The sequence below is a fragment of the Chenopodium album genome, chromosome 18, assembly GCF_948465745.1.
Source record: "Chenopodium album chromosome 18, dcCheAlbu1.1, whole genome shotgun sequence".
NCBI classification, from domain to species: domain Eukaryota; kingdom Viridiplantae; phylum Streptophyta; class Magnoliopsida; order Caryophyllales; family Amaranthaceae; genus Chenopodium; species Chenopodium album.
Window position 1 is genome coordinate 49,385,085 of NC_137851.1, and position 11,564 is coordinate 49,396,648.

At 31.7% G+C, this 11,564-nt stretch overlaps 2 pseudogenes; both read right to left on the reverse strand.

Moving 5' to 3' along the window:
• Window positions 1-757: 757 nt before the first annotated feature.
• LOC145592304 (cysteine-rich receptor-like protein kinase 44) lies at window positions 758-8,608 on the reverse strand (annotated as a pseudogene).
• Window positions 8,609-9,110: 502 nt separating this feature from the next.
• On the reverse strand, window positions 9,111-11,338 carry LOC145592305 (cysteine-rich receptor-like protein kinase 44; annotated as a pseudogene).
• Window positions 11,339-11,564: the final 226 nt, after the last annotated feature.

Consider the following 11,564-nt stretch of genomic DNA (forward strand, 5'->3'; position numbering starts at 1 on the left):
ATGAAACGAAATTGCTTTATTTTTGTTGCAAATTTTCAATGTCCTCTGCAATGCTCCATTAATGATCTTTAGTGCTTTTGCAAATTTAGTCTATATCATCAGTGTAATGGTAGAGGGAGTGATAATGAAGGGAGGGAGAGTAGATAAGAGAATAACGTTTTTATCAACAATAGAATTAACTGATTTGGGGAAAACGGGGGATATGACTTACTGTATTAAAAGTCACTTGAGGGTTACGTGGGGTGGTCAAAGTCGGAAAGAAAAGTCAAGGGTGGAAATCCGATGGAAGGTAGGCAGGTAGTACTACAATACAACTAACACTTTACATTTTAATAGGTGGAGTAGTTAATTACAACATTTTTTATTACTCGTAGCCTTTTAGGCAGTTTCTCGCAGACTTTATTTATTTTTTCGTTTTTATATTTCTCCATTTTCTCGTTTCTATAAAATGGTGTGTGGCTGATGATTCTTCCCAATATGCGGTAAAAAATCCTAAATTAATATTGAAATTTTAAAAGCAAAGTAACCGCATGTACAATCTTCTGAAGAAGACGAACAATGTTCAATTTGCAGCCTATGTACTAATAATGAAATGTGTCATTAACAATATTTTTCCTAGAATTTAGAAGGAAATATGGCATTGTAATATTAACTTTGATATTCATGAATATTAACGAGGGTGAAGCTCTGTTATAGAAACCTCGTTTGTTGAATTCCCAAAAAAGTTGTTATTACTAGATTGGTTTGAAGTACTCCCCTATAATGGAGCACTGTCTAGCATGTTGCCACGGTCGAAAAAGGTGGGTTTCGATGGCACTAGCAGGGAGATGGGATCACTTCTTAGCATAAGATCAACTAAAGGCGTAGTTGGTCTATCTTTTAGGTTCTGTTGGACACACAGTAAGCCAACATGGATACATCTTAGAATCTCCATGCTATGAGCGTTCGACAATGCAGGATCCACAACATTCCATGATGTGCCTTCTATCCAATTTCACCACACCTAGAAAGTTAAATGTTCCTAGATCAGCAATTAGAGAAATTGAGCACTCATGCCTACTGTAGACACCAAATTTTGATCCTACTTTTGTAATTATTACTATTATTATTTTTATTGTTTTTGTAAATAATTATTAATATTTTTCTAAATATTTTTATAAACTTAATGACGTTTTTTTTATTATTTAAAACAAAGAAAACGAGTAATAATAATGACTTTTATTCATAATTTCCAAAATACATGTTACAATTTGTACTTCTAAGCTACTAAATTACAAAATACTAAAGTACAGCTAACATCACATGTATTTTTACCCTACTCCACCGAAGTAATTTTCGGGCTTTACTTGTGGATTAACAAGTAAATTAATGCAACCATTACAATGTACATGAAGTACACCCGTATCATCCTCATGTCTTCCTCAAAGGTAAGACATGCTGATCTTCCTGGTTGTCTCGAAACATGGTGGCCGAAATTAATGGTGGTTTTTGTTTGGTTTTTTTTTTTTTGGTAAGGAGGGAGATGGAAGAAGATAAGAATTAAGTGGTGAGTGGAGATTTTAGATAAGGGTAATTTTCTTTTTATAGTAAAAGTGGGTATTTGATATCGTATTTTTATACGTATATGTATAAAATCGTATAGTATAAAGTACAATAATTTTGTCTTGCCAGGGGAATATGTCATTTTCTTTATAAACAAGAATTGTTTACTCCTTTAGAGGATAATAAGTATATTCGTATGTTCACTTAGACTGTTCGAGTTTTTTTTTTATTATTTATTTTTTTATTTTATCTAGTGATTTTTGCGATTTGTAACCAGTTTACCTATAAAGTCCGCTACTAAAGACTCATGCCTAACCAATGTAGGGAAATGACAAACATTCCCACACCTAAATAGGTACTACATGTTGTAGTGCTAAAGGGACCTCCTTTTATATACACTTGTTAAAATGTCATTGTCTTTTTATTCCACAGTTAATACTTGTTCCGATAAATACAAGTTCGGACCAAACCCGTCGAAATTTATCTAGGTGTTGTATGGACGAGAGTAAAAGAGAAATACGTATGTATAATCGTGTATAATTGTGCGTAGCTTTAGATGAATAGTTTTTTTTAGCGTTAATTTAGGATCGTGTTTCATTGCTGCGAATTATCACCCCTTCACTGCATTTATTCATCCATTTGATAGTGGATCCATGCATGGCTCTGACATCTTCCTTTTGGTTGTTATTTCGTTTTTTGTTTTCTTTTGTTTTCCTTTTTTTTCTTTTTTTTTTTTTTCTTTTTCTTTTTTTATTTTTTATCTTTTTTTTTATGACTTGTTTATTTCAGTCTAGTTTTCGTATCATTTCGTCAATTTTGATGAACATTGTCAATAGTGAAATAACGTTACCTTTTTTTTATCCCCCGCGGTTAATATCGTATACAATAAATTTCAATTTGGATCAACTGTATCAATATTTATCTGACGCTAATTGGGACAGCTAGATTTCATACGCGTCACATATTGCATATCACTATTCAAAACACTATTTGACACTATTCAAACAGTATTTTCCGTTACTTTTATTTTGCTGACGTGAATTTGGTCTTCTGTTTTATTCGTTTTCTTGTTGTTTTGATCTAGTTTTGTATCTTTTATTATTTTTTTTTCTTACGACCATGATAAATATAAATTTGTGTTTTAGTAGAGTGAGGCAAGATAAGAGTTTACCCTTTTTTTTAAAGGTCATTCGGTTAAGGGAATATATTTTACTCTTGACTACCTTAAATTTATGTCGTATGACTTAATATTGTATGATTTTACATGTGTAATTTCACTTTGACCATGTCAATCTTATGATTTTATATGATTTACCTTACTTTATACTTTTAGTAAGGGTTATTGTTTGTAATGCTCGTATTTATAAGATTTTGTTGTATGGTTAGATGTTTCTTTGGTAATTTATATGTACTGTCTAATAAGGGCAAGGGTTATTTTTTATTTTATTATTTTTTTTTATTTTAAACTCTGAAAATATTTTGTCCAACCCTACTAGTATTGTTACCTAATGTCTTTGTGTAACTTTTAGAGCTGACATCTTAGGGAGATGTTTATTTTATAAGTATTGTTTTAGTACCTTGGTGAGTATAATAATCACTAAATAAATTTAAGCACTCTGTCATACGTATACTATGTGAGTATTTTTGATTTGTGACATGACTTGGTTATATATTTTCTTTTTCTAATACCATGGCATTTTAGAACCTTTTTATTATATGAATATTAGAGTCTGATTTAATTACGATTTTCTTTATTTTATCAGTTTAAGTGTTGCAAAACAGATTAAGTAATTTGTTACATATAAAACGAAAGAATTTAATATTAAGATTCTCATTATTATCAAAATCTTGATATTTACCAAAATAATCCTTGAATTATATTTTATTTACTTTTTTTATTTACAAATTAACCCCTTTATTTTCCTATAAATACCCCCTAATTTTCTCATTTTAAGACACCAAAATTTCCTACAAATTCTCTCTCTAAAAATTCTCTCTAAAAAATTCTCCTCTAATATTTTTCTTTAGTTAAAATCTCTCTAATTTAGCTTTATTTTTAAGTTATTAGCTTATTAAAAGTATCATATAATTAAGTTGTTATTTTATTTAAGTATTGTTATTATCTTCAATTCCTATAAAAAAAAAATATTTCAAGTCCAAGAATTGTTGTTATTTTCATCTTTGTTAAAAAATTAGTTAATTATTTAAGTATTCCTATTCTATATTAAAACCAAAAAAAAGGTTTATTTCTTAAGATTTAGTTTTATTTTTCAAGTTTATTTTCTATAATCAAAAATAAAAAAATAAAAAAAAAACGTTCATTAGCTTTATTTTGCACTAATTTCTTTTAATATCTCAAAATTCCAAAAAAATATCACTTAGTCTTTTTTATTGCATTTTAATTAAGGAGTTATCATCTTTTCATCCTTGATAAACAAAAGAGGTTATCCAAAAAATTGCTACATCTAGCTCAAGGTACTATCTTTATTCTTTTCTTAATTTCCTTAATTGTTATTATTATGCTAACTAATGTGTTTGTTTCCATGTGATGATACTAATAGGGGTAATGACGATATTAGGTGCTAAATTAGTCCTAAATCTTTCATTACTCCACATTAGAAAGCCAAGCCTATTGGTGAGGTGATAGGTTACAAAGAGGGGGGGTTAATTGCATTTTGCATTGCATCTCTTTCTAATGCATTTTAAATATGAAAGGTTAATACATTCATGTGTTTGTCTAAGATATATTTTTTAAAAATTTCCTTCTTAAAGTGAGCTTAAAGACCTAAGGAATTAAGAGTTTATGTAAAGGATGTTCAAGAGTGAAGAGTTACTTACTACGTCCCAAAGATGGCCTATAAAACAACCCTTACGTCCAAAATAAGTTCTATTTCTTTAGCTCAAGTGATAGAACTTTTCAAGAGCTTTCCGACCGTATCTCACAATAATTTTTTCGATTTTTCTATGATTTTTAATGATTTTTTTAGTTTAAACTATCAAAGAGATAAAATAGGCACGTTATTCTCAGAATTTTTTTTTTTTTTAAAAAAAATTGTATTAATTTATTTTCAAGAAACTAATGGTGTCATGGAACCTATATTACCCTATATCATGTATTTATATTTATAGAACCTTAATTATTAAGAGTTTTAAGTAACTTTAATTTTATCTAAAGATGACTTCAGAAATAAGAGTTTTAACAAACTTTAATTTTTTTTTTTTAATTTTGTAAACCTTCTTATTTCAAACCCTTTCGCGATGCACGAATGAATCATAACTTTGCTTGTTTGTTTTAATAATTAATGATAGTTAATATGAGGTTATGGCCTCATTTCCAAACATGAGGTTTAAGATTAATTATTTAGTTGTATAAGGTTGTAGCAATTATCCATCTCCATAGAAATAAGCTTATATCCCATTATAATTACCGATGGATTAATTGACAATCGGATATGATTAAATAGTTTATTGTTCCCTTTTATTTGGAAGTAAGGTCTTGACAGGTGTCGTGTTTTATTTGGTCAGTTCCATTACGCCTAGACACATAACCCTTAAAACCTTACAAAAATCACCCTTGAGTGAGATTATACAGTGAACCCTTCCAGCTTTACTCAAAAAATACCTTGACCCACCAAAAAGTCGTCAATTGGGACGCATTTGTTGAATTGTCTTGTTCAAAAGACATTTTTGGTGATCACTAATCGGGGTGATTTTCCTCAACCAAGGTGGTTCATTTTACTTTTATGAGTGAATCTGTCAAAGATCAAAAAAATCCCACTTACAAAAAATGACATTTATGTCAACTACCCAAATCAAAAACCCAATGGAATTGGTTACTTAAAACATGGCATCAGTCCGAACTATGAAGGTTTTAATCCGTGAGTGAATTCAAAATCTCATTATGATCGGTACGTAGTGCAACTTTGGTGCTCAAACCTACCTTATATTAATTATTATATCATTTTTTTTGTGATTAACATGTCTTAAAACTTGATTTTTAACAACGCAATAGTAAGAGCTCGTTCCTTAGAACGAAAGGGAAGACGAGTTCCAGACATTCGATTCTCTTAACCTAAACCCCGAACCCTGTGCCTTATTTATCTTTATGGAGTTAACAGTTGATTTTTTTTTTAGTTTTATTTCTTAAAATTGACTGTTTTAAAATCCGTCCTTATTCGGATAAAAATAAGGTGGCGACTCTAAGTTTTGTTTATAAGTCTTATCAGACACTTAAGTGGAACCTTTATAGACTAATTTTTGTCCACTAAAAACCAGGTACCACACCTACTCGATCGAGCAGTCCAAGATTATTGGTAGTTTCCCATGTGTGAGTGAAGAACAATTGTCTAAGAAATGTACTTTATTACTTTAAGAAAAATAAGTCAATCATGAAATGAAATGTATAATCATTAAAACATTATAATAGTCAAATTTCAAACTACCACAATATAATTTTGAATATCAAGATGACTAACTTAATTTTTTTTTAGGTACTACTATCAATTTAACTTTAGCATGGAATGGAACCAAATAAGGTAAATGTTGTTGAGATATTGTATTAAAAACTTACAAATTCAAGAAGGGTTTCTAGATTTTCTTTAGATCGAAATGAGCTAATTTTTTGCCCGCTTATGATTTCCAATACTAGAACACCAAATCTATAGACATCCGACTTCATGGAAACTTGTCCTTGAAGCACATATTCCGGAGCTATGTATCCACTCCACCAATATTGGATAACATTTTATTGATCATTTGGTTGGAAATTAAATGACAATGATCTTTAACTATAGAGTTGTAATATATTATGGAGTATATATACTTACAAAGTACCAACAATTTTGCTTGCCACTGATTGAGTTTGGTCAATATTGAATAGTCTTGCCATTTCGAAATCTGATATCTTAGGGTTAAATTCCTCATCTAAGAGAACATTTCCAGCTTTTAGGTCTCGATGAATGATTCTAAGTCTTGATTGTTCATGAAGGTAGATAAGTCCTCTTACAATGCCATTGATGATTTTAAAGCATGTCTCCCATTGTATAAATGTATGTCTCTTAGATGAATCTGCAGTTCAAATTTTTTTTTTAGGATATATTTAACATAACATTGAGTACTCCGTATTAGACATAAAGATGAAACACTAATGACTAACCAAATATAAAATTATCGAGGCTATTGTTGTGCAAAAACTCGTAAATGAGAAGCATTTCATCCTCTTCTAAGCAGAATCCTAAAAGTGTCACTAAGTTTCGATGATGGAGCTTAGCCAATATAAGAATTTCATTCTTGAATTGTTCATCGCCACCCCTTCCAAAATCCTTCGTAACATGCCGCTTCACGGCTACTTCTTTGCCATCAAACAGTTTTCCCTAAATGAATGAAAATTAAACAAGATATGCATGTATACACTTCTTCAATTAGAAGTATTAATAATTATTTACTATGAATTATAATGGGAAATTTTACATAGACGAAGGTCCAACACCTTATAGACAATGCCAAATCCACCTCTTCCAAGCCAATTATCTTCTGAAAAATTGTTTGTTGCGACCTTGATGGATTTGAGATCAAATTGCAATGACTCGATGGTAGCATTGTCATTTTCTGTAATGCATTAAGGAATGGCATAAGCTCTTATTTATAAAACGAGCTAATTAATAACTCCATCTATCTACACAATGTAGATGGAACTTACCCGAGCGTTGTTTCGTCTTTCTCCTTTTATGTACGTAGAAAGCAGTAATGGCACAAAGAAGAAGAGCTATGAAGCCTACAACAGGGATTCAGCTTTGATAATATAGTAAATAGCACCGTTACTCTTGTTCGCAGCACCATTGAATTCTAAATGAAGGAGCAAAGGAGTGTTTTAAGATGAGATATACTACAACTCATCATAATAATTGCAATAACATGTACATATGACTCCTCAAGGTAAATAATTATTGTTGTTAACTTTGAGCGACATTTTTGATAGAGTATAAAACTTATTTCTGAGCTTCAAGCAATGAGAAATCTTGTAAGATTTGTTTGTAGGCAAATTTTCAAAACATCAATTTTTTACAAATATAATTATTACATAATCATCAAATTTTTTGAAGTAAACTTAGCTTGTAGACTACAATGTCACAATTTGCATTTTATTTGGGATGAAGGGATGGAGTAGTAATTTTGACGGCCTTATGTGCATAACTAATCAATCATATATTCAAAACTACCTTAATTGATCCATTAAATAATAGGTCTATATTCATTATTGACAATTAGTACCTAGTGGAAGTGGTGAAGAGGGCTGAGCTGGAGGCAACAATGGATAAAAAGGTGAAGTATCATAAATCAGCATGCAACTAGGCCGAAGTATAGCCAATGCTTGGCTTCTACAACAATTATCCCACATATCTCCATAAGCAAAATGCAAGCATCTTTCACACTGTAAACCAAGTATATCAGGAGTACATTGCGCGAGACAAAATAATTTCCCACCAAGAGAGAGGTTAGCCTATGTCGTAGCATAGCCGTGATGATTAGGGTTGTAAGATGCTTTCATAATAATGTTGTCCATGGTACTTGGAAGTACCTCCTCTATTTTAGCCGAATCAGATGTGTTTCCAATTTTCCAGCTCATCCAAGCGTCATAACTTTCCGGCTTGTTGTCAAAATAGTTGTTTGCATATCGCAGTGTACATTCCATGTAAAAGATAAACGAAGTTTTTATTTTAGGACATGATTGTGTAATATTCTTCGCTGTCAATTGTACACACTCATTGCAGAGATGAGTACTGATATCACTTCTACAAAAGAATAAACTGTATACTTTGTCCGGGCTTTCCCCACTAGTGGTGTTAAAGTATTTAGTTTTGGAGGCATGGGCTACGAGACCTTTGATGAGGGTGTTGAGATTGTTTTCGTATCGGCTATTTTGTGTGTAATTACCTGTGTCATGAATACATATATGTGAAACATGATTTAACTTTGAGGCTGCAATAGGAGAAATCATAAATAATGATAAGAAATGATGAAACATTAGAAGAAGAGCTTTTGAAATGTAGTTAAGTAATGTTACCATTTTGGCTTATGTTTAGTTTCCTAATTAAATTTGGTCAGGAAATATAAATAATACATGGATATTCTGTTGACTTCTTATAGAAATAAAACATGGAAACCATAAATTGTAAGTTGTGCTCTGACTAGTTTATTTAGAAGTAATCAAACCTTTTGTCATGGTGTAAAATTTTCATAGTGTTTAACATGATTATATCTATGTTACATTATAATAAATTAGCCTTGTAATATGTTAATTAGAGTATATGTGTAAGTTAAACCCCTTGCTCTATTATGTAGTGAAATACAAAGCCTTCAAGGGAGAATTTTCCTTATGATTACTCTATTCTATCCGACTTTTTAAGAATTTACTATTTCTAGAAAATTCATATTGTTAAGCTTAAACAAAATATAAGAATCTACTTATTGCCTTTCCACTTTCCTCTATCCGAGTTGGAAACATGAAGCAATTACGGGATACTAGTCCAAGCCAACTCATTAATTATGGTGTTCATCTTCGGAGGATCCTATCGTGGAAAAGGGTCAGTAATCGAATCCTTGTTCACTGATGAACACCCAATCGTTCTCTGCTTGCTATGATGATGTGACCTAGTGTCCCCTCTACTAGCAATGGACGTGATGAATGCAGGACAGGAAGGCACCGAAAGAGTAAGCGAATGGCTACTTAGCATTAACACTATAAAGGACATTGTTGGTCGGTCCTCTGCATTTTCTTGAACACATAATAAGCCCATGTGTATGCATCTTATTATATCCGCCTTTGATCTCATTGACAATGTTGGATCCACAATTTTTAAAGGTGTACCTTCTCTTCAATTTCGCCAAACTTACAAGACATTAAGCACATACTTAGTATAAGATGCATATTGGTCATTAAGGAATCGACTAAGAAAACTTAGTCTAGAAAAGCAAATTAAATTATGCATAAACGATCAACCTTTTTAGTTTCTAGGAAAATTTGAACACTTACAAAGTTTATTAGGTCCTCTGCATATTGGTCATTAGGAGAACCTCGATTCTTTCTACCTGTTATAATTTCGAGCAAGAGTACACCAAAGCTGTAGACATTGGATTTTACAGAAAATAATCCATGAAGTGCATATTCCGGTGGCATATATATATGCACTGCATTGAAAAAATTTTAGTATTACATATTAGATGGTACTTTCATATTAAAGTAGAGATTACCTAAAAAAGAAAAAAAACAGAGGATGACAAACAATATTGCACTTACTAGGTACCAACAATTTTGTTGGTATCTCCTTCGGTTTGGTCAACTTCAAATAACCTCGTCGTGCCAAAATCTGCAATTTTAGGATTCATTTCAGCATCAAGTAGTATGTTGCTAGCCTTAAGATCACGATGGATGATTCATAATCGAGATTCTTCATGAAGGTAAAGGATTCCTCGAGCTATGCTCACTATAATATTGTACCGGCTTCTCCAGTCTAAATATGATCGCTTTCTCACATCTGTACACGTCGATAATTTAGAGGGTGTAGATAACACATACATTTATTTCAAATAGTTTGATAGAGTAGAATGAGATGCTCATACCAAATAAGAAATGGTCAAGGCTTGTATTGGGAAGGAACTCATAGATGAGAAGTCTCTCTTTGTGTTCGATACAAAATCCAAGGAACCTAACAAGATTTCTGTGTTGAAGCTTAGCCACTAACAAAACCTCTGTCTTAAACTCATCATCACCTTGTCTTGAATCTTTTGCGAGTCTTTTAACCGCGACTTCTTGTCCATTTGCTAACCTCCCCTGATTTCAAATAACATGAACATTAGTCTAATTACACTTGTAGACTAATATTAAATTATAATTGTTTCTAAATGCATGTATTAAGTACCTTATATACAGTACCAAATCCACCTCGCCCAAGTTTATTATCATCCGAGAAATTGTTTGTTGCCACTTTAATTGTATGAAAATCAAATTGTAGACATACCAAACTTGTACTTTCATTATTGTCATCTCAATGATGGAAAGCAGAAGCCGCTAAAATCATAGGAAAAAAAAACTTGATCAAATGATGTACATCCTTATCTCTTAAATGCAATGCAAAATAATTTGCTTACCTCTAACTTTTTTCAATGCTTTTCGTCTTCTAAACAAGAAATAGAATCCAGCTGCAAGAGCAATTAACAGAAATGTTGAGACTGTGCTTAGAATAACAATCTTTCCCGTGTTGCTCCCATTTCCTACAAAATCAAGTCAGAAATTAGCATACTTTTTCTGTTAGTAAATAGTAATACTTGCAACAAATAGACTTTTGTATTCCATATTATTTTATACTTATGATAAAATATATTATGCTGGATCTTAATAGTTGAAATTATACCGTCAAGATATCAACTTCTAAGAAAAGATTAAAATATATATATTAATGATTGAATTTATACACAGACAAGCGTGAAAATATACATGTTAAACTAGAAAATGTTAGTACTATTATTAATAATACTACTATGACTAAAGTGTAAAAATTGACTTATATTACCACTAGGGTGGATGAGCCGTGGGGGTTGGTGGTAGGGAAGGTGGTTGCGATGGTGTTTGGGGCAGTGTCGACAAATCAAAGAAAGGATAAAGATCGTATCGGATGTTGCAGCTAGGCTGCCATACTCCACCACCTGGACTCACCAATAATCTTGCAATACCATCCGTTATGCACGTATTACAATCAGTAGGGCTCAAGTCTCTTTTGTGACCCTCCAAGTGTAGCATTAACCGCAATTTTGTCATTCATCATGTTCTTCATAAGCTCCATGAACCGGGTCTCATTGCCTAAAATGTTCGCGGTCACATAATAAACTAGGTATCCATCAAACCAAAAAATGAGCTATTAGAGTACCTAACCATGCACTCATTGTACCAAAATGTCGTTTTTCGGTTAAGACATGGGTTAGGAAGGTCCGTCATGGTGGACATAGTAACACATTGTTGGCACGAT